The sequence below is a fragment of the Convolutriloba macropyga genome, chromosome 3 (genome assembly GCF_964194025.1).
Source record: "Convolutriloba macropyga chromosome 3, txConMacr16.3, whole genome shotgun sequence".
NCBI classification, from domain to species: domain Eukaryota; kingdom Metazoa; phylum Xenacoelomorpha; order Acoela; family Convolutidae; genus Convolutriloba; species Convolutriloba macropyga.
In genome coordinates, this window is record NC_134470.1 from 44,459,510 (window position 1) to 44,481,252 (window position 21,743).

At 35.8% G+C, this 21,743-nt stretch overlaps 1 long non-coding RNA gene across 1 annotated transcript; it reads right to left on the reverse strand.

Annotated features, from left to right (window-relative positions):
- Positions 1-17,336: 17,336 nt before the first annotated feature.
- Positions 17,337-20,096, reverse strand: LOC142337074 (uncharacterized). Its single transcript, XR_012758927.1, has 2 exons — positions 19,871-20,096; positions 17,337-17,961 (listed from the first exon to the last, which is right to left on the reverse strand). It is a non-coding gene; the product is annotated as an uncharacterized LOC142337074 (long non-coding RNA).
- Between the last annotated feature and the right edge of the window lie 1,647 nt (positions 20,097-21,743).

Consider the following 21,743-nt stretch of genomic DNA (forward strand, 5'->3'; position numbering starts at 1 on the left):
GCGATTTGTCTAAGTGACTGTTTTATGTTGAAAGGGCGTTGATTTGTATCTAATTTAAGGCAACCTAATCGACGCTTTACTGTTTGTATCAGTCTTTCCACGAGTCCTATAGATCGATGGCCGTTCGCTGGTGCGAATATTATTTTGATATTATTCTTTTTACAGAATTCTTTCATTACGTTTCCTGTTTGGCATCTAGCCTGGTCCATTCGTATGTATCTGGGCCATGAATAGCAATGTATTTAGTAAGTAAATGTTCTATGTTTGTGGCATTCGCGTTGTTGTATAGTTTAAGTGTAGGAAAATTAGAAAATCTATCGATGCATGCAAGGAAGTATACTTCTCTTCCTTGACCATCTATTATTTGGGCCGCCGAACTCTATCTGTATTTCTTCATTCGGTTCGACGCATGGTTTTAGTGATGACCATTTGGTTTTTGGTATTATGCTTTTAAGGTTCTTACCAAATTCGGTGCACGGGCGGCACGTTTTTGACTTGTTGATGAGATCTCTATTTATGAACGGCCACCAAAGTCTGGTTGCTAATTCGGTCATTCCCCACGCGCCCGGATGCGTTGCGTGCAGTACATCTATTACCGCGTCTTTCATTGCGTTGGGGATTGTTAGCTGATTGTCCAGAAGGATGCACCCGTCGTTGACACTGAGTTGTTTCCAGTGTGTGTGGATTTGTCTGCTTACGGCCTTGCATCTCAGTTCGTCCCCTTGTATTATACAATCTCTTGTTTCGTGTAGAACTGATTCTTTGTTTGTCATAGCCGCGATTAGTGTTGAACTGAAGACGTCGCGTATTGCTTATGTCAAGTTGGGGGTCTGCTTTTGTGGGGCGGTCATTTTTCTCTGAGCTCAGGTAGGTGGAAAATGATATCGGGCTCTTTGCAGGTGATGTAGGTGGTGTTTATAGGCTTGAAGATTGTTAATTACTCATTTCGAAATTATGTTTGGAATTTAACAATGACTGTTCTGTAGCAGAATTATTTGGCAAATGCGCTTTTGCAATGGTTTGCTGTTCGATTTTGCTAAATTTGCTGCATCTATTGTCTCGTGGTTTGCCGTATTTGGTAATTCTTGTTTTCTACGTAGGCTGTAATTGTGCAACTTTTGCACCGCTTGTGGTTTTGTCTTGTGACTTTGTGCTCTAGGCATTTTGATTTTGGAATCGTCCTGCGATTGCAAGGGTAATTTTCGTGGACGGCCTCTTTGTGGTTTGATTCCAGCTTTTTGGTTAGTGCTTTGGAATCGTCGAGCGATTCCAAATTGTCTAGTTTTCGTGGTCTTCCTCTTTGCTTAATTGCATTAATGGTCTGTATGATTGCATCTACTTGTGCGATCACAAAGTCTTCATCGTAACGACTTATTGGCTTTGCCTTGTTATGGGGGTTCCTCGATATATAATCTGTTAATCCCATCTTTGATCCTGGTATACGTTCGATTTGAAAGTGGAATGGGATTAATCTATCGCACCAACGTGTTAATTTACTTTGATGTGCTTTTGTAGATTTGTCTTTTAATATGGATAGTAGGGCTCTATGATCTGTTTGTACGGTAAAGTATTGGCCGTAAAGATAGTGCTTAAAATGTTCGAGTGCCCAGACTACCCCTAAGATTTCCAATTTGTTTACACTATGTTTTTCTTCGGCGTTATTTAGGAAACGTGAAGCGTACGCAATTGTGTCCCACCCTTTGTGCGATTCCTGTTCTAAGACGGCTCCGGGTCCGGATCGTGATGCGTCCGTTCTGACTCTTGTTTTTCTTGTGGAATCGTAGTGCGTATTTTCTGTTATGTTTTTATGTGGAGATTTATGTGTTCGAATGCTATTTGATGTTTTGGTTCCCAGTGGTATTTATTATCTTTTTCCAGGAGGTCTCTAAAGACTCTGCACTGGATGGCTAGGTTAGGGACGAATTTCGTTAGTTGATGTACGCTTCCGAGGAATGATTTTAATTGTTTGCATGTGTTCGGAGCTTTTAGGTTTTGGATGGCCTCTGTTTTGCTAATCAGTGGTTTTATACCGTTTTGATTGATTTCGAATCCTAGCCATTCGATTTCGTTTTTTAGCGAAGTGGCATTTTTCTAAGTTTATGCTTAGGTTTTCTTTGTCTAGTTTTTGTAAGCATTTGAAAACTTTTTCTTTGTGGTTTTTTATTCCTCCACCGGAGACAATGATTATGTCATCTAAAAAAGTATATGTGTCTGCGAGGCCTTTTAGTGTATTATCTATTGCTTTTTGGAATTGTGCCGGCATGTCTGTTGGGCCGTAAAAATCTGTAATAAATCGGTACGTTCCGGTGGCTTGGCCGCCTGCTATATTAAAATTGCATTGTTTTTCTGTAGCTTCAACTAGCGGTAGTTGGCTGTACGTGTAGCGTAAATCGATTGTTGAGAAAACAATCAATTTACGCTTTTTTTCGCCTTTTTCGACTTTTTTTTCGCCTTTGTTCGACGATTCCGAGATGGATTGGGCGATGTTGTCCATCAGGCGATCAATATTTTGCATCTGGTATTTGTTTTTGTGATTTGCCTTGTTTATTATTTTGGAGTCTATGGCTAGTTTTATTGTTTTGTCTCTTTTGACTGTAATTACTATTGGGGATATGAAGTTTTTGTCGCTACATTTGTCCAGTTTTATTATATTTCCGTTGTCTTGTAATTTTTTGAGTTCTTCTTCGACTTGTTTTTGTAGGTGAATCGGCACTCTTCGGCCTCGTTGGTGTACCTGTGTAAAGTTTGTTTTAAATTTGGATTTGACTGTGTGATTGACTGATCGTCCTATTCGTTTTATTGGACCAGGGAATTGTTTTGCTATTTCTTGTTTTAGGCTTTTGTTATTTTGGTTTTCTATCATTGCGACGTTCTTACCTTCTGAAGTTGGGGATGGTTGTTGGTCGACTTGTATCCCTAGTCCTTGGAAGAGGTCTTGGCCGATCAGTGCTCTATGGTTGTTGGGTACCACGATAAGGTCGGCCCTTCCAGCATTTCATTCATTGCATTCGACGTCGCAGTATAGGGTGCCTCTGTTCTTGATTGCGGTGTTTGTGAAGCTTCTCAGGTTAACTGGATTCGTCTTACGACTCCACCAACTGTTTTTGTCCCGCACCTCTGTCTCGCGAGCCATCCTCTCCGTGATTAAACTGTGTGAGCTACCCGAGTCTACCATAACCCAATATTTCGTATTGCCGAATTTCACATTGAGTTTGGTTGGGGTTGCTGATCCGTCTGTCGGGGAAACGAGGTTCACACTGTAGTCTTCCTCGGAGTCGTGTGTTATGCTTTCTATTTCGTCATTTAGGGAGACCATATTTATGTTGTCCTCGTATTGTGGCTCGTTGCGTTCTTCTATTTCGTTGATGTTCCTGTTGTTATTACGTGTCAAATTTGATCGGCATACTTTGGCTAGAAGGTTGGGCTTATAGCATCTTCGGCATATTTGTCCGTATGCTTGACATTTGGCTCTATGATCTTGTGTCCAGAGTTGTCCACAGTTTCTGTAGTTGTGTTGTACTTGTTGTCTGTTTGACTGGTTGTTGTTGTTGCCTCTGGGCTGTGTGAATGTGCCTCTGGGCTGGCTCTAATTGCCTCTGAAGTTTTCACGGTATCTTGAGCTTGAGATTGCTAATACGGGCTCCGATCGTCCTACAATGGATACCATGGATGGGTCCGACGTTTGTTTTGCCTGTATGGCTAATTGGCTTCGTGCGCCTAGTTCGATACTAATGGCTAATTCCAGTGCCTTCTCTGGGTCGAGTGTTACCTTCAGGAGTTCTTTTTGTATTTCAGGGTCGGTCATATTGGCTGTGAAGATGTCTCTTAACAGATCCTCTTCTAATGCTCCAAGTTGACAAAATTCTGCAAGGGACCTTAGGGCAGAGTGGAATTGCTCCATGGTTTCTCCTTTTTGCGGACGTCTGGTTAGCAGTAGATTTCGGTCAAACGTCACTTTTCGAGGTCGTATAAATGTCAACTCCAATTCTTCCCACAGTTGTAGGGTCGTGATGTTCTCGAAGTTTGTGTAGGGGTACTTTCGGGTGTGCATCCGGCGTCCTTCGATTCCAATGGTTAGGTAGACCATTGATTTTGCCTTTCTGTCGGCGACATCCCAAGATTTGTCTCCGCACAACACCCCTATCCTATCAATTAGGTTACACTCGTTCTTCCATTTGGCTACTGCCTGACTGTATCTTGTGAGTCTTTCCCTTTCCATTGTCTGTGTCGGTTTGTTAACAGGTTGTTCTTCCAATGGTTCCGGGGGGTAGATGATTGTTGTCGGTTTCTCTCTTAGGAGCTCGTCGAGTTCTATATTTGTCTTTGCGACGAGGGCCATTTTGAGTTGACTTCTCCACTTCTCCCATGGAATGGGGGGTTGGAGCTGGGTTGATCCCAAAACGGTTCCAGTTCTAGTATGGTTCTTCCTTTTTCCGTTGACTGCGCCATGTGGTACTCAGATCCTTCACGTGTTCTAGCTTAAGTACCAGGCCAAGAGATTGTTAACGCACAACTTTAATTCATGTAAGTTTAAGGCAGACTGCACTTGATCTTTTCACTGTCTGTCTATTAGTGCGTAAGTACTGGTTACTTTTTGGAGGTTGAACAATCGCACGGCGATTGCAGAGATAACAAATGAGATAAAATACACACTGCATATGACTGTATTAATTCACTGCATCAAAGATTAAGTTGTTTTAGAGTTAAATGGTAACCCATCTACCACAAGGTGTATTAAACTTCTTTTTTATCGAATGATTGCACATAAATTAAAAACAAAAAACTAGAGATTAGGACAAGACTTTTTTTGGGGTATTATCTGAGACAAATTCTAAACTCTGGAAGACTTGAATGAAAGACTAGAAACCATAAAATGCAGTGCATAGGAAAATGAGCAAAATTAATCATTTTCCAAGAATGTGCCAAATGCGCACCTACAAACCTAAACTACAAAAAAAACATGGAAATAATCGAGGAACTTTCTAGATTGTCCTCCCCGAAAAAGACATAAAAGCGCATAAAAAACATAAAAATGACCCGAAATGTGTCAATTGCTTTAAATTGTTGAGAAATTGTGGTAGCTCTGTTCGTGAGGTACTCGAAAGTTGTATAACAATGCTTCAAGCAGTCAAACCAACATAGTTAGATAACAAACGGGTGTCCATAATGAATTGATTTTCGGGTAATGAAGAATTGCAACACTGTTTTTTAGTGTAGAACATCCAATTGAAATGAGCCCAAGTGATTGCAACCGATGTACGAGAAACATCAAGAAAATCTGACTTTTCATGAAAATTGAAAAAATTTATGACTTAGGAAAATATAAATGGGATGTAAATGTAACTTCGAAAATAAAAACGCTGTATGAAGATCAAGTGCATCATTTTCTAAGCAATTCTGTGAACATACCGTGTTAGAAAACACGTAAAACACTTAACTTTATTCAAATTGATATTTAACATTTCCTGTTCAACAGTCAAGATGTCTTTTGTTTGAGAGTTCGCTTCAAATATTAATCTCTGGTTTCAGTAATCAGTCTAGGGGAAAAACCCAACGAAAAACCCCACTTAATTTTAGATAGGATTCAACCGCTGCTGTAATAAACTCCCCATGGCCACACGCTCCAAATGCGCAGCTCATTAAAACTAAAATATGGGTTTACTTCCATGGGGGTGTAGGAGAACTTTCCTTGATTCATTTCTTACCGCAACCGCTCAATAATAAGCGATACAGCTATAAAAGAATCGAGGAAATAGGTGATTGAAAATAATTTCTGTAACATAAATCGGAATGTTTAGTTTCTAGGTTCTGTGTATCTGGGCCCTCCAAAAGTAAGATGACCTTTTACTTGTGCGTCTTTTCTGCAGTCTTTATGAGAATTAATAGAAAGATATTTTGTCTTTGTAATTTTCAAAAAAAAAAAGAAATTCGACTTCTTTTATTAAGATCCATAGGAGTGCAGCGAAGTACGTTAACTAAGAGACCTCCAATCAGTGATGGAAAACGTAAAGCTGATCCTGAAGAGGCATCGAACAAGAATTGCTTCATGATTGGCATCATACTCAAGAATTCCGCCGACGTTTTCCTGAAGATCGTTGAGAAACAATCCTTCTGATTGATTCCAGGAATGCATTTAACAGCCAATGTAGCCCTTAAAAAAGCAGAAATTTTTTCTCGACCATTTTCGTCTAAAAAAGCATTTCAATAATAAGCATGCCATTGACTCATATTTCAGAAGTTATTCTCAATTAATTGCATCATCCTTATACGACAAATCATTAAAAAATGCAAAAAATGATTAACTTTAAACAAAATTATATTTAATTTAAATTTCGAGAACGTTAATGGTAATATTTTAAACGGAGTACGGAGTTATATACAAACGAGGAGTGAAATAATGGTTGTTTTGAAATTTTGCACCCTCAATGGAGAAAGAAATATATTAATGTGACTTTCCTGAAGCCTTTTCTTTTACCACTTCTAAAACCATGAAAGTAGCCTAAATTTTTCATCTGAAACGTTTTACCTCTCAAATCCCTGTATCTCTGAAATAATCAGCTCTGATGAATAAGAATGTGCCTCAATGAAAACAAATTAGAGCAAGGTCCACTTTCTTTTTACAAGACGCAATAGGGACAATTTTTGACATCAAACAAATTCTACTCAAATGATAAAAGCAAAAAATTGCCCAAAATTATATTCAAAATTGCCAACGAATTATTAAAGTTCTAAATTTTCCATAAAGCTTGTCTTCTGATTGTGCTCGGTAAATGTACGAGATAAACCAAATAAGCATTGGCTAGGTGTGATTAATTACCCCGTGGTTTAATAATGGTTTAATAAATGCTGTTAACAAAAAGAATAGCCTACATAAGATATCGTCACGGCATCAAAGCTCAGTAAATTTTGAACAGTTCGAAAAGTTTCGCAATGAATTATATATCACGTTAATTAGGTTAAAAAATGATTATTACCACAGCAAATTTGATACAATAATAAGTAATCCAGTAAAACTTTCAAAAAACTAAATTTTGTGACCAAAAAAGTCCTTAAAACTTTTCTCTGTAACCAACAGTGACAATCATGAGTTAGAGAATATATTGATTTTGCAGATGCATTCAAAGAAAACATTTTTAGGATAGGTGATACCAAAGTTAAATCAGATTCTATTCCTGATTCAGAAAATTTTTGCAATAATAACACCATGTTTTTAACGCCTGCAAAGGTATTTAATATTCAGAACAGAATCTTGGAACTCAAGCCTAAAAAACAAGTAATCTAGATGGAATAATGTCTGAAATACTAAAATGTTTTACCTCTGTTCACAGCATAACCTCTCGTTAACCTCATGATCAGTTCTTTGAGTTCTGGTTTGTTTCCAGCATGTCTGAAGGATGCGCAAATCTACCTGCTCTTCGAAACTGCTTCTGAATCAAGCTTTGGCAACAACAGAGTAATTTCTATCTTGCCTACACTGAGTAAAACAATAGAAAGAGTTATGTATGAACATATAGACAATTTTAAAGAAAAAAATTACTCTGCTGTAAACAACTTGGGTGTAGGTAAAAAAATGTAGCACTGTTGACACACTACGTGAAATAACAGAAAACGTAAGACACACAGAAGATAAATCTTTCATATTGTTTTAGACTTCCATTAGGCGGACGCCAATTTGTCGATGTAAACAATTTTTCATCTGATTTATCAAAAACTATGAATCTGTGGCGTCCCAAAAACGTCAATTCTTAGTTTTCTCATACAATAATAAGTTCTGTATTGAACAATGAATCATCAAAAGTGGCAACTGAATGAAACAGAATGGGTTATCTCTGAATGTGATCAAAACATTTTTTTCCTGTACTGTTGGACGTAGAAAATGACGAGAATGTGTCAGCAAAGTATTCGGAGCTCCATCTTGACAAATAAATTGAGTTATTTTTCGCTTTTTGGTCAAACAATTAAAAAATTGGCCCAACACGTGTCCTTTGTAGCAAGACTTCTGATTTTTTGTGATTTTTTTTTCGAAAGCCGGCACTTCCACAAAGGGCATATTTTGAAATTCTTAGCGATAGGATTATATATATGATTTCTATATCTCTGAACTCCTAAACGTAAGTATTAAGTCAATTTGAGGTAAACATTATTTGGAAGCTGTGAATAAAGTGTTTGTATGACGGCAAGGGTCCAGAGTGGCAACTAAAAGTACATCAAGTTGTTTTCAGGTACCGGAACGTAGGTTTATGGAATCCAAAATCTCTGTTCACAACCGAAGAGTCAAAGCATTAAACTTTCACATCTCAAAAGGAGCAGCTTTAGCTCGCGCCGGGTGTTTTGAAGGCCAACTTTAACACAGCTATAAAAGAATTGGGGAAATTGATGAAATTAAATTCAGTAAAGCACTTTTAAATCAGAATGTATTGTTGCTAGGTTTTGTGTCTCTGGACCCTCTAAAAGTACAATTATATTCCTTTTGTGGGTCCTTTCTGCAGTCTTTATTGGAGTTATTAAAAATCTGCATGGACTTTGTATGATTCAGCAATAAAAGTTTTCCTTCTATTAAGAGTCATAGGTGATAGAAAACGCGAAGCTGTGAAAAATTTTTCCGGCCATTTACGTCTAAACGAGCATCACCGTCATATGTATGTCATCAACTGATAATTCAGAGGTTAACTCCAATTGTTTGCATCATCCTTATTAGACATATTGTCAAACAATAATGGAAAAAACTTATTATCTTTTATTTAGCAAAATCAAATTTGGTTTTAAATTTCAAGAAGGTTATTGACAAAAATTTCAAACAAAGTACGGCAATATATAGACACAAGGCATGATTTTTGGTTTTTGTGACAGATTACACTCTCAATGGAGAAAAAATCTGAAATTTGGCTTCAACCGTATTAGAATGAAATAACTAGATTTTCCTGAAGGATTGAAGTTTCCTTTAACACTGCTAAAACCTTGAAATTAGTCTGAAAGTTTGATCGTAAACCCTTTACCTCTCCAATCCTCTATCGCTAAAATAACTGAAAAAGAATGTATATTAATGAACACAAATGTAAGTTCGATTTTTTGATGAAAACGGAATGCGGACAATTTTTAAATCAAACAAACTCTACTCAAACGAAGAATTAAAGTTCTTCAATTTTCATACAACTTTTTTTCTTACTGCTTTCGTTAAATGTACGAGATAACACGAATACGCATTGGCTATAGTTTGATCTAAAAATCGATGCGCTGTCTCTTTCGTAAAACCTATCGAGAAAATTCTGCTGTGTCAAAACAGAGCAAAAACAGTGGAGTGGATAACAGCATGCGCACAAAAATGAAATTTCGAGCCAACAAGAGTTCGAATCTCAGCTCAATCTTTTTTCGATTTTTCGTTCATGTGAGATTTATGCACACGCTCTCTGCGCTTCAAACAAATCAAGAATGAAAGGCCAGCCGCTCACCGTGTTCGGGACCATATCAATGTTTTTGCACTCCTATGTCTTTAAAGGATGCTTGATTAGTAAATTCGAGGCTGAACTGTCTATTCGGCACAAGGATACACGGGCAATAGACGCCGATTACGATTTGCTCTTTAGGAAAAGAAGACCAGAAAACTTCAAAAATATTCAAAAAAGAAAAAAGCTGAACATATGCGGCATGTCTCATGGAAGTTAGCGTGGTCAGGTAACACGTAATCAAAAAATCGCGCGTCGGTTTCAAGCTCGTCATGATCAGACTTTTTGTCAAATTCTGCAATGAATTGATACAAAGACAAATGTAACCGACACAGCTGTCAGATTGCTAGAAAATAGCCGCGATAGACGCTTGCAGCCTTCCATGGAATTGAAACAACTACAGAAAAAAGATAAACAGATTGAACACGAGTCCTTTATTTGACCATTAGACTTTTTGGGTTAGATTGGGATTGTCATCTTTATGAGATAAATGCTCTATGAGGAAAAAGTCCTAATAGTGGTTTTTCAACTTTAATATTCGAAATAAAAAATTCAAGACTCTAATACACAACAGTTAGGGCATATGCATTTGGTACTTTTTAGATGCGCACTATTGACATTTAGCTGGTAAATTTTCATAAAACTTGAAGTTCATTAAACAAGATCAGGAGTCGCGAGTGTGGTTATTCACACAATTGACCTAAAAGCAGAACAAAAGACGTCAAGCACACAAATTTTAACTGCAACGCAGTTAAAATTACAGAAATTGAAATATTCAATTCTGAGAAGTCAGGTAGCGATGGAGATGGAGAAAAGATGGAGACGAAATAAAGAACCACGGTGTCTTCACTAAAATCCGCTATCGCACCGCGGCTATTAATTAAACAGAACACCTTCAATTAAAGAAGACAATATAGTGCAGTGCGCTATTAACTAGCGATTTTTACAAATCCACATAATGGGGTTCGATTCCCTCCAACGCACATCAAACTTTCAATATCCTCAAATTTAATCTTTTTTGTTTTAATCATTTAACAGCACATATGCCGCTCACACCCTCTTCTACGGAGCTAGCCAAATAATCGAGCCGCTTTCATTGGGATAAATCAAGTTTAGCCAGTACAAGTCCTCCACGGTTCTTGCATTGGCTAAGTGCGCTTGAGGCAGAAGCAGTCTTTCAATACAACGAGAAGAAAAACTCAGTTTTAACATTAACTATTTTCTCGACGTTTATCTTTAAACTGATTTTTTTCTTGAGGTATATTAAACTTTTTTTACCAAATGATTGTACTAAATTTAAAAAAAACAGAAATTAGTACAATGCATTCTTATGGGGTAATATCTGAGACAAATTCTAAACTCCGAAAGATTCAAATTAAAGACGAGAAATCATAAAATTCGGTGCATAGTAAAATGAAGAATGTTCATCTTTTCCCAAGAATGTACCAAATGCGCAGCTAAAAACCAACAAAAAGACATGGAAATAGTCGAGGAATCTTCCAGGTTGCCCTCCCCGAAAAAGACATAAATGCGCATGAAAAAAAAACATAAAAATGACTCGAAATGTGTCAAAGAATTGCTTTAAATTGGTGAGAAACTGAGGAAAGTTTGTTCGTGAGGTACTTGAAATTGGTATAAAGGCTTTAAGCAGTCAAAACAACATAGTTAAATAAAAACGGGTGTCCGTAATGAATCGATTTTACGTTATTGAAGAATTGCAACAATATTTTTGTTAGTGTAAAACATACAATTAAAATGAGCCCAAATGATTGCAACCGATGTACGAGAAGCATCAAGAAAATCTGAGTTTTGATGAAAAATGAAAAAATCATGTGACTTGAGAAAGTATAAATGGGATGTAAATGTAATTTCGAAAATAAAAACGCTGCATGAAGATCAAGTGCATCATTTTCTAAGCAATTATTTGAACATACCGTGTTAGAAAACACGTGAAATTAATATTAAGCAATTTGATTTTTATCGTCCTCTGTTCAACAGTCAAGAGCTCCTTTGTTTGAGAGTGTGCTACAAATATTAATCTATGGTTTCAGTAATCAGTCTTGGAAAAAAACCCAAGGAAAAAACCCACTTAATATTAGATAGGATTTAACCCCCAGGGGAAAAAACTCCCCATGGCCACACGCTCCAAATGCGCCGCTGATAAATAGTAAAGTATGGGTTTACTTCCGTGGGGGTGAAGGGGTGTACTGGCGAGTGGGGGGGGGGTTAGTTTCCCTGATTTTTTTTTACCGCAAGCGCTCAATAATGAGCGATAATTCTCAGGCATGAAAACTATTCTACAATCTGAAAAACTGTAATCATTTGTTTTCTCAAATCTGCGGGAAACTAGATTCCATAGTCGAGAACTGGAATTTATGAAAAGACCTATTAACTCCAGTTGCGCGGTAAATATCGAATTAAATTACACTGTCGAGGACTCTAGTTAAGTTCGAGGCTAATTCTTTCCATAAGTCCGGCCAAATTCTTTTCATATGCAAAAATGAGGCACACTAAAAAGTTCTGACACCTGGATTCAATCGCGTGCCCATCTCCAATCTTACCCAATGCTTAACCAATTGCGCTACTTTGAAGGATTGCGCTATACCAATTGCGCTATGTCCTTAACTTTGAAGGAAATTGAAAACAAGTCATTATAACGGTTGCGACTGTAATTCCAGGACATGTTGCATTGTCCAGCCAATTTCCAGAACACCTTTATTGTCCAGCCAAATTCTAGGACGATTATTTTAGTTCCAGCCAAAGTCCAGGACATCACATTAGGTCCAGAAAAATTCTTTTCATACCCTAAATCTGTCGAGGACGGTCTTTTAATAATTCCAGGTCTCGACTGGGAATCAACAGAACTTATTAAGGAGAAGAAAACTTATTTGATGGATTTGACTAAAAACATCAGCCTGGATTGAGTGCTCAAATTGGTTGTCTTCAGGCAGAACGAGGACTCATCTCAGTATCTTCACGAATTAATGTTTGTCAAGTTTTACAGTTCATTTCATAGATGTGAGAAGTCTTGACCTCTTCAATTCTTTAGTAGTTGAGAACTTTCGTAAAAAAATTTTGTTTGTTTAACGCATGAAATCCACTTTCTTCTATTTGAAATAAATTCTTATAAATTCACCCATTCTTCTGTTATCAATTTTCTTAGCCTTTTTAAGAATTGAATAGTAAAAAACAATTATACATACATATTAGTTTTCCAATTATTCTCCATTTTGCTTTCCCTCAACTCATAAATTTTCCAAGACACTTTAGTGAAAATTGAATTGCAGTTTGCGATATGTTTTTTGTTACGTTTAAATTTTATTGAAGACCTCTAAAACATCTTTAGCGTTTGATTCAGAACAAAAAAATTGCAATAACTTGTTTTGTGATTAATGATATTTTGTGGTTGTTTTTGTCTATTCAAGGATAATTTGTAGCCTAGGTTTCGTAATTGTGTTAAGCTAAGCTTTGGGGTAATATCTGAGAAAAAAATCTAAACTACACGGTGCTTGGAATGACTAAGTGCGCCTGAGGCAGAAGCAGTCTTTCAATAGAACGAGAACAAAACCTCAGTTTTAACATTAAATATTTTCTCGACGTTTATTTTTAAACTGATTTTTTTCTTGAGGTATATTAAACTTTTTTTTACCAAATGATTGTACTAAATTTAAAAAAAAACAGAAATTAGTACAATGCATTCTTATGGGGTAATATCTGAGACAAATTCTAAACTCCGAAATATTCAAATTAAAGACGAGAAATCATAAAATTCGGTGCATAGGAAAATGAAGAATGTTCATCTTTTCCCAAGAATGTACCAAATGCGCAGTTAAAAACCAACAAAAAGACATGGAAATAGTCGAGGAATCTTCCAGGTTGCCCTCCCCGAAAAAGACATAAATGCGCATGAAAAAAAACATAAAAATGACTCGAAATGTGTAAAAGAATTGCTTTAAATTGGTGAGAAACTGAGGAAAGTTTGTTCGTGAGGTACTTGAAATTGGTATAAAGGCTTTAAGCAGTCAAAACAACATAGTTAATAAAAACGAGTGTCCGTAATGAATAGATTTTACGTTATTGAAGAATTGCAACAATATTTTTGTTAGTGTAAAACATACAATTAAAATGAGCCCAAATGATTGCAACCGATGTACGAGAAACATCAAGAAAATCTGAGTTTTCATCAAAAATGAAAAATCTTCTGACTTAAGAAAGTATAAATGGGATTTAATGGTAACTTCGAAAATAAAAACGCTGTATGAAGACCAATTGCATCCTTTTCTAAGCAATCATGTGAACATACCATGCTAGAAAACACGTGAAAATAATTTTAAGCAATTTGATATCTATCGTTCCCTGTGCAACGCAACAGATAAGAGCTCCTATGTTTGAGAGTTTTCAATAATTATTCTCTGGTCTCAATAATCAGTCTAGCAAAAAACCCAAGGAAAAACCCATTAACTTTCAAATAGGATTTATACCCCAACGGAAACAAACCAACATTTTAAAACTGATTTTCGGGGGTTTTTTCCGCAACAGCTCAGTAATCTGCTGGAAACTTTATTCATGAGAACTTATTAAAAAGAATTAAAAAAAACATCTGATGCATTTGACTAAGGACATCAGCCTAGTTTGAGTGCCGAACTTGGTTGTCTTAAGCCAGACCGAGCACTCATCCGATTATCGTCATAAATTGCTGTTGTGCAAGTTTCGCGGTTCATTTTATAGAAGTGAGAAATGTGACTTCTTTAATTCTTTTTAGAAAGATCTAGTTGAGAACTTTAGTGAAAGATGATGTTTGTTTTAACGCATGAAATGAACTTTCTTCTATCTGTAGTGCATTCCAATAAAATCGGCCAATCTGTTAGCATTTTTTAGCATTTTCAAGAAGTGAATAGTTAAAACAATTACACATACAGATTATTTTTCCTATTATGTTCCATTTTGCCTTTCCTTCAACAGTAAAATAAATTGCTTTCAATTTTGGGTTTTGCCTTTTGAAACGTGTAATTTTTTTGTGAAGAGAATCTCTAAAGACAATTCAGCGCTTGATTACGAACAAAGAAATGCAATAATATGTTTTGTGAGCAGTGATTTTTTTGGTTGTTTTTATCTCTTCAAGGTTAATTTTTAGCGTTCGTTTGTTTTGTTGCCCTCAGCTTTGTTCCCCTAAGATAAAATTGCTCAGCAGTAGCTTTGCTCTATTATCAAATGTAAACAAGGCGGCTCGGTAATATACGTTCACTCATAATATTTCGACCCCGCTCATCCACTTTTTTGGTTCAATTATCTACCAATGAGGAAGAGGTCAAAAAACTTCCAAAAAATCAAAAAGTTTTCCAAAAACAAATGGTGTATGAATAAAAAATTGCTTCCAACTCAAATCACATAGTGAAGTGAATAATGCTAATTTAAAGACCGATATGACCTGCCAATATTAACACTACAAGACAAGATAAAAAATCAAATAACAACAACAAACATTAATTACAATCAAAAACTCAATGCTTTTTCGAAAAAAAATTAATAACAATGCCAATATAGCGTCAATGCAACCTGAACTTAAAAAATTAACTTGTACTTCACTAGAAAAAAGACCAGTCCTTAATAAAACTAGGTAACAATTAGACAAAACGATCAAAAACGTCAAATTAAAAAATACGTTTTTTTACAAAACACTGAATTTCAAAGCAATGAAAACCATTTATATCCGAAAAAATCAGATAGATTTACGTTCGTTTATACCTCATACGAAGACATTGAGACCTGTTTATACAAGTTATCATCCCGAATACATCAACAAAAAAAACGGCAAACGCAAGAAAAATGAAATATTCAGATCAATTTTGCAAGAATACGGTGTCGAAGCGGTTGAAACCATAATCTGGTCCCTAAAAATGAGATAAAAACAATTTTTCGAACCAAAATAATGTGATATAAGAGGAATTAATAAGGAGACTATGAAACAAGTAGACAAATAAAGGACAAAATAGGCAAAATAATAAAACATTTGTAAGCAGGAGAATTTTAATGTCAAAAAACATCAGCTATCAACTGAAATCACTAAAAATGTTCATTTGTTTTTTTTAAGAAAGTCATTGATATATGTCGTTTTTCAGAATTTGTTATACTTCTACGAAAGGAATGGCCAATACAGACAAAAACAAAAATTTTGCAAAAAAACCGTGTCGAAGCCATATTGATTACACTAAAAGCATTAGATAAGTTCAATCGTTCCTTACTTCAAAACCAATAGCTTGAAGTGTGACTGAGAATTATTGACACCAGGTGACAAGTAGACGAATAAAAGAACAGGAAAAAATGCAAAATTAAAAATAACGTATATATTTTATACAGAACTATATTCGAAGCCATGGCCAACTTGAGTTATCAACTGAAATCTGTAACCAGCTTCCTTTGTTCATCCAATAAAGCCGCTGAGACCAGCAATTATACAGAAATTTTAATACAACCACAACATGAAGGACAAGTAACGACAAAGGAAATTTCTTAGAGTCTGCTCGAAGATAATTAAAACCATAATTTTTTCAGTAATTGAATCAATACGTTCAATTATGCTTTCATTTTTCACCAATATTGTGATATGTAACCAGTTAATGATTTGACGCAAAAAACAAGCTCAAAGGCTTATGTACAGAAATAGAGAAATATTTGAAAAAATTTGTAGTATCTACGATAACTACGATAATCTACGATATCACTACCGATGCTGATTCTAAGCTAAGAGATCGCCTAAATAATAGAAAATCGGCAAAGCTCAAGAACCCAATTTTTTTGAAAACAACTACTTGAAAGCATGTCAAAGCGACCATTAGTTTTCGAATAAAAAACCAGACAATTTTCGTGCATTTACTTAAGAAGCCACCTAAACCTGTCAACAGTAATCATTGATTTGAATTGTTCGCTTCTGTTATAAACATAAAAAAAGGCAAAAAATACAAAAAACATTTTTAAAAAAAACATCGCCTGATTACGATCTCAACTATAGTCGGACCAAATTAGCCTTTCTATTGTTGTTTATCCAATAGAAACAGGTGATTATTCCTAATATTATTCATATTAATAATTTGACCAAAATAGTGAATATATCGAAATAAATGATACATTTTGGAAAATTATCGAGTTAAATTAGCAACAAAAACGGCAATTTTTTAATTCACGAACTCTCGAAGGAAACGCAAATGAAACTGGTTCTCTTAGGAGTTTACGAAGATCGTGTAAGCAGTTTTAAGTTGCGTTCATTCGGCAAATTTTAACAAAGTGAACTATAACAGCCTATTTCGTGCCTTTTTTTATGAAAAAGGCTGAATTTGGAAAATTTAAACAGAACTTTAGCCGAAAAATTGCTTCAAACAGTTAAACAGCAACCTTATGTCTTAAAAGGTAAAACTGACAACTCTATCCTTAACAATTTTAACGTTTTTGATCAAAGTTGGTTTAAAAAAAATGAGTATACGTATGTTGGGAACAAAAAGAACGAAAATCAGTCAAACGTTCACAAAACTCGGAAAAAAATGAAATTCAAAAAAAGTCCTTTTTTTCCACATTCTACGCTGGTCGGGCTTTGAAGTCACTACGATGAATTTATCGATCGCTGAAAATTGACTTAACAAAAAACCCATTTGAGTAGTTCCTCCCCCACTAAAGTGGGTCGGAACAATAAAGATTCAAATGAAAACACTTCAGAGCAGGACGGTTGGTTACCACTGATAAAATAAGCATTAAAACTGTTATTATTTGCCAGCATTTCATTGGCAGTAGTTAATAGCAACAATCATAATTTACAAATTGGTGTCAGTTTTATTCTTTTTCATTAATTGAATGTTTCTGTTGAGATCATTTTCCAGAACAATTCCGAATACAACTTTGAAATTGTCGTAATGGATTTTGAATTTCCTCAGCATATATGCAAATCCATTGTTTTAAGAACTAAAATATCTGAGTTGTGAAAGAGATGAATCTTTACTACAAGTAATCTGGTGAGCAAAGTTGTAACACTATTCAGTTGATCTAGCATTTTTTGCATTGAAATGCGAATTCAGGTCATATTCAGTCCAATTCTAAACATCAAACTCCTTCCAATGGATTCACTAGGGTAAAATGTGCATTACATCCAAACAAAATTATTTGAATGCCAAGTATGGCTATTAGAAAACTTAATTTATAATCAGTCGGTCGACATTGTTTTCAATTTTATTATACTCTCACTTCATCCAAGGACTTCTTATCCGATTGCTTTTTTTGGTCCTTTCTGACATTGACGCACCTGTACTCATCGAACAATTTTGCTGCACTGATTTAATTTCATTTCCAACTTGAAGCCCATCAATTTTTATGCGAAGGTGAAATCATCGGCTTCCTGAATTTGGTCAGCTTGTGCAAGAATTTGTTGTTGGTCACCTCGCATCTGTTCAAACAGCTCTTCGTCTATCTCAGACGGTGTCATGTCCCATCTAAACGACTGATACCACACAATGGGCTCAAAAGGTTGTCTTTTCTTCTTGTTGGTTTCACTTTTTATATCATTAATTTTTAATGCTATTTGTTCTTGTGAAAACATGAAAATTTGTTCATGTGAAAACACCATAACAATGAAAACGTATTTATCCGATGCGACATCATTGCGACATCCGATGTTTATCTCAAAAAACAGACGCCGAGTCTATAGAATACAAAAAGTTTGCGAGAAGCTGTATGCAAAATGTGGGTACAACCAATTGCTCTAGTAGCTTTGCGATACACATTTATATAAAATTAAAAGAAATGCTGTTTTATGAAACAAATGTTAATTAGAGCGCGTGAGCGAGTTGTTTTAACCTCTATCACTCATATTCAAATAACAAAAAATGATTTTTATCAACACACAGCCAGTGTGCGCTCTCTACACCATTCAATCGCGTTGAAAGTGAATTTAAAGCATGTAACCACTGCTGGCTTAAATTGAGGTTCTAAATCTCTATCTATATTTACATGAATTAATCAAAACTTTGCTGACTACGTTCAGCCCTGAAACACAGAAGTTGAACAAAGTTCTACAGAACAGGACAATCCATTGCATGGCTATTATGACGATAGGAGATATTCTCGTCTTCCATATTAAGCTTAAGTTAGAAGCCCTTGTTGCCTAATAATATTCAAACAAAACCTCACCCGGGTTGCCCTCCCGGTTAAAAAATATAAATTTATAACTTATGGCGTCTATGAAAGTTGCGGAAAATTGTTTGTGATCCAACCTTTATGGAAAAAATGAGGTTGCACAAAGAAGTTTTATGATCTTGGACGGGCCGTAAAAGTCTATGGTCTTGGATATGGTATCTACGAAACCATTGAAAAAAAATTTAATGCCGTCTCCAAATGCAATTATGCCTCTAGAGCTTTGTATAGCAAGTCGAAACACTTCATTTCAGAGTACTTTCAATTTTTTGCATGGTCTTGGATATGGAGTCTAAGAAGCCATACACTCCCTATATGACTTTGATAAGGTATCCAAGATCGGTTTATGGTGGTCAACCTGGGTTCGTGAAAATTCAAATTAGAACTTAGAGCTGAAAATGGCCAATGTTTTTGCAATTACTTAGTATTCTACAGTCATATCGAACCTGAGTCTCGGGCGACGACTGCTTGTATTATTCTATTGAGAAGTCGCTCTCATTAAACTCCAAAAAGCAAGAATGTTTTTGACTAGCTTGTTAACAGCTAGTCTTGTTATATTGCGTAACTTGATTTTCCAAAACTAGTTTGATAGTGACGACACTCATTGTTTTTTCTGACTGGTTTCAGGCTCTGGGAAAACACTAAAATCCAAATTTCTGCATTGGCGTTCACAGCTGCGTCATCTGACTGGCGCAAAATCTATTCTACTAGAACAATTTGAGTAAAATGGTTCAGGCCATATATTTAGTTCACGCTGAGTAAATTCTAGCTAAAAGCCTTGTTTAATGAATACACTGCTCTGTTGTAAGCTTTTCTGTCTTTTCGAATATAAGAAGTCAATGCCCCATAATATGAAAGTTCTATGATTAAAACGTTTCTCAATCCGTGCAACCAGCAACAATCTTAATCTAGTTTGCAAGATCACAAAAAAACGAGATTCAGACCACACAGTCTTATGGGGTAATTCTGAACTCCGGAAGACTTGAATGAAAGACGAGAAATCATAAAATTCAGTGCATAGGAAAATGTCCAGTCCAGCGATATTCATTATTTGCCCAGAATGTGCCAAATGGGCTCCTAAAAACCTACAGAAAGACATGGAAATAGTCGAGGAATTTTCTATGTTGTCCTCCTCTAATAAGACATAAATGCGCATGAAAAACCATCGCTTTACATTGGTGACACTGATGTAAATTTGCTACTTAGGTACTTGAAGTTGGTATAAAAAATGTTTTAAGCGTAGTCAAACCAACATAGTTAAATAACAAAGAGGTGCCCGTAATGAATCGGTGTTCCGGTAATTAAGAATTGCAACAGTATTTTTGTTAGTGTTGAACATCCAATTAAAATGAACCCAAAGGTTTGCAACCGACGTACGCGAAACATCAAGAAAATATAAGTTTTCATGAAAATTGAAAAATCTACTGTAGAAAGTATAATTGGGATGTAAATGTAACGTCGAAAATAAAAACGCTGTTAGAAGATCAATTGCATCATATTCTAAGCTATAATGTGATCATACCGTTTTAGAAAACACGTGAAAATATTTTTACGCTAAAAATTTGGCACACAGTAGAACAAAAAAGCCGTACGACAAACAGGCCGTACTTGGCATGCAAAAGTATGAACAGGCCTAGAGCTCATTAAAGAAACAGAGTTGAAATTAGAAATTACATGTTATATGTTACCGAAAGCAGTCTTATAACAGCAGTTTTTTGTTCTGTACTTGCATATGCCAAAATGTCGCCAGAATCCAATAGAACAATGAGAAATGCTTTTACAGGAGCACAATTAGCTCGTTATTTATAGTAATTCAGATATAGCATTAAAATGTGCAAAGAATTTTCCAAATGTAATTAAAAAGCCAGCATTAAACAACGAAATTACAAGCAAGTTCTGACTATACTGTATTAAATACTACAAAAAACGAGAGAGGACATCATTGTTTGTTGTAAATTTTGAGCCAATCAAATCTGAAGAAATAAAAGATTAGATTTTATAGATTAGATCTTACAGACAATATCTTCCCATACCTACTAACTTCCCATAGATTCGTAGCAATAAAAATTTGTAACCATTCGGATGGTAATGTGTGTTCGCGCATAATGTTCCGACCCAGCTGAACCAGAATTTTTACTTAATTGTCCGCCAAAAAAGGAAGAGATAGGAAACTCTGAAAAATTCACTTATGTTGGAAAAAAGTAGTGCGAGTATAAAAACCGTTATAAACTCTAACCACTAATTTTTAAAAAAAATACCGCATTAAAGGTCTGTCATCAATGAGACTACGATACAAAAAATCTACAAAATAAAATAAAAACGTCAATGAAAAGGTAATTTATTGAAATCTGGGTTCAAAACCAACCTTTGTTATTATTAGCATCAGTTCAGTTCCAATCAACAATAAAATCAGTTTCGCTAGCTTCTTCGATAAAAGTTTTGAGGTTTTTCTCCTGCTCTTGCTTTCAAATTCTTCCCACTAATGAGTTACGGCCAATACAATAGGACAAAATTCTGAGCTCCCCACTCATTGGGTGAGACATCAAAAACCTCATCAGTATTTATTGTCGCAGCTCATTGAGTTACACTTTTTTCAAAGAAGTCTTCTCCCTTTTCAGCGGGTAAGATAAAAGATAAAGATTCAAAACGATCGCTTACGTTTGAAATGTTCCTAAATCATAGCGTCTCTTGCAATGAGCCGTATTGAGGACGAGCGTATTGCCGAAATAAATTGATTGAGCTAGTCCAATGAAAGCTAGAGTTCTAAGCTAAACTTCTCGGATACATTTTGAGCGTACTGGTTGTACTTCCTGTATTGAGCAGTAGGCAGGGCAAAGCCAAACTCCACCGGCCGATTCGCGATAAAGCTTTGTTAAAGGAGCGAACAGACGGTGACATCCAACGGTGACATTTCATGAAGCTCAGAAAGTTGACCAGTCTGGAGTTGTCTCGTAGTAAACTCTTCTGTTCATAGATGGGCGACAAATTATTTCCCCATCAAGTTGACATTGTGTCTCGTATAAAATCATGGCGAGAGATCACATCAACCCGGCCAATACATGACTGTCATTATATCTAGTCCCACATTTACAAACTGGAAATTTGCTCTCGTTCTCGTACAACCTG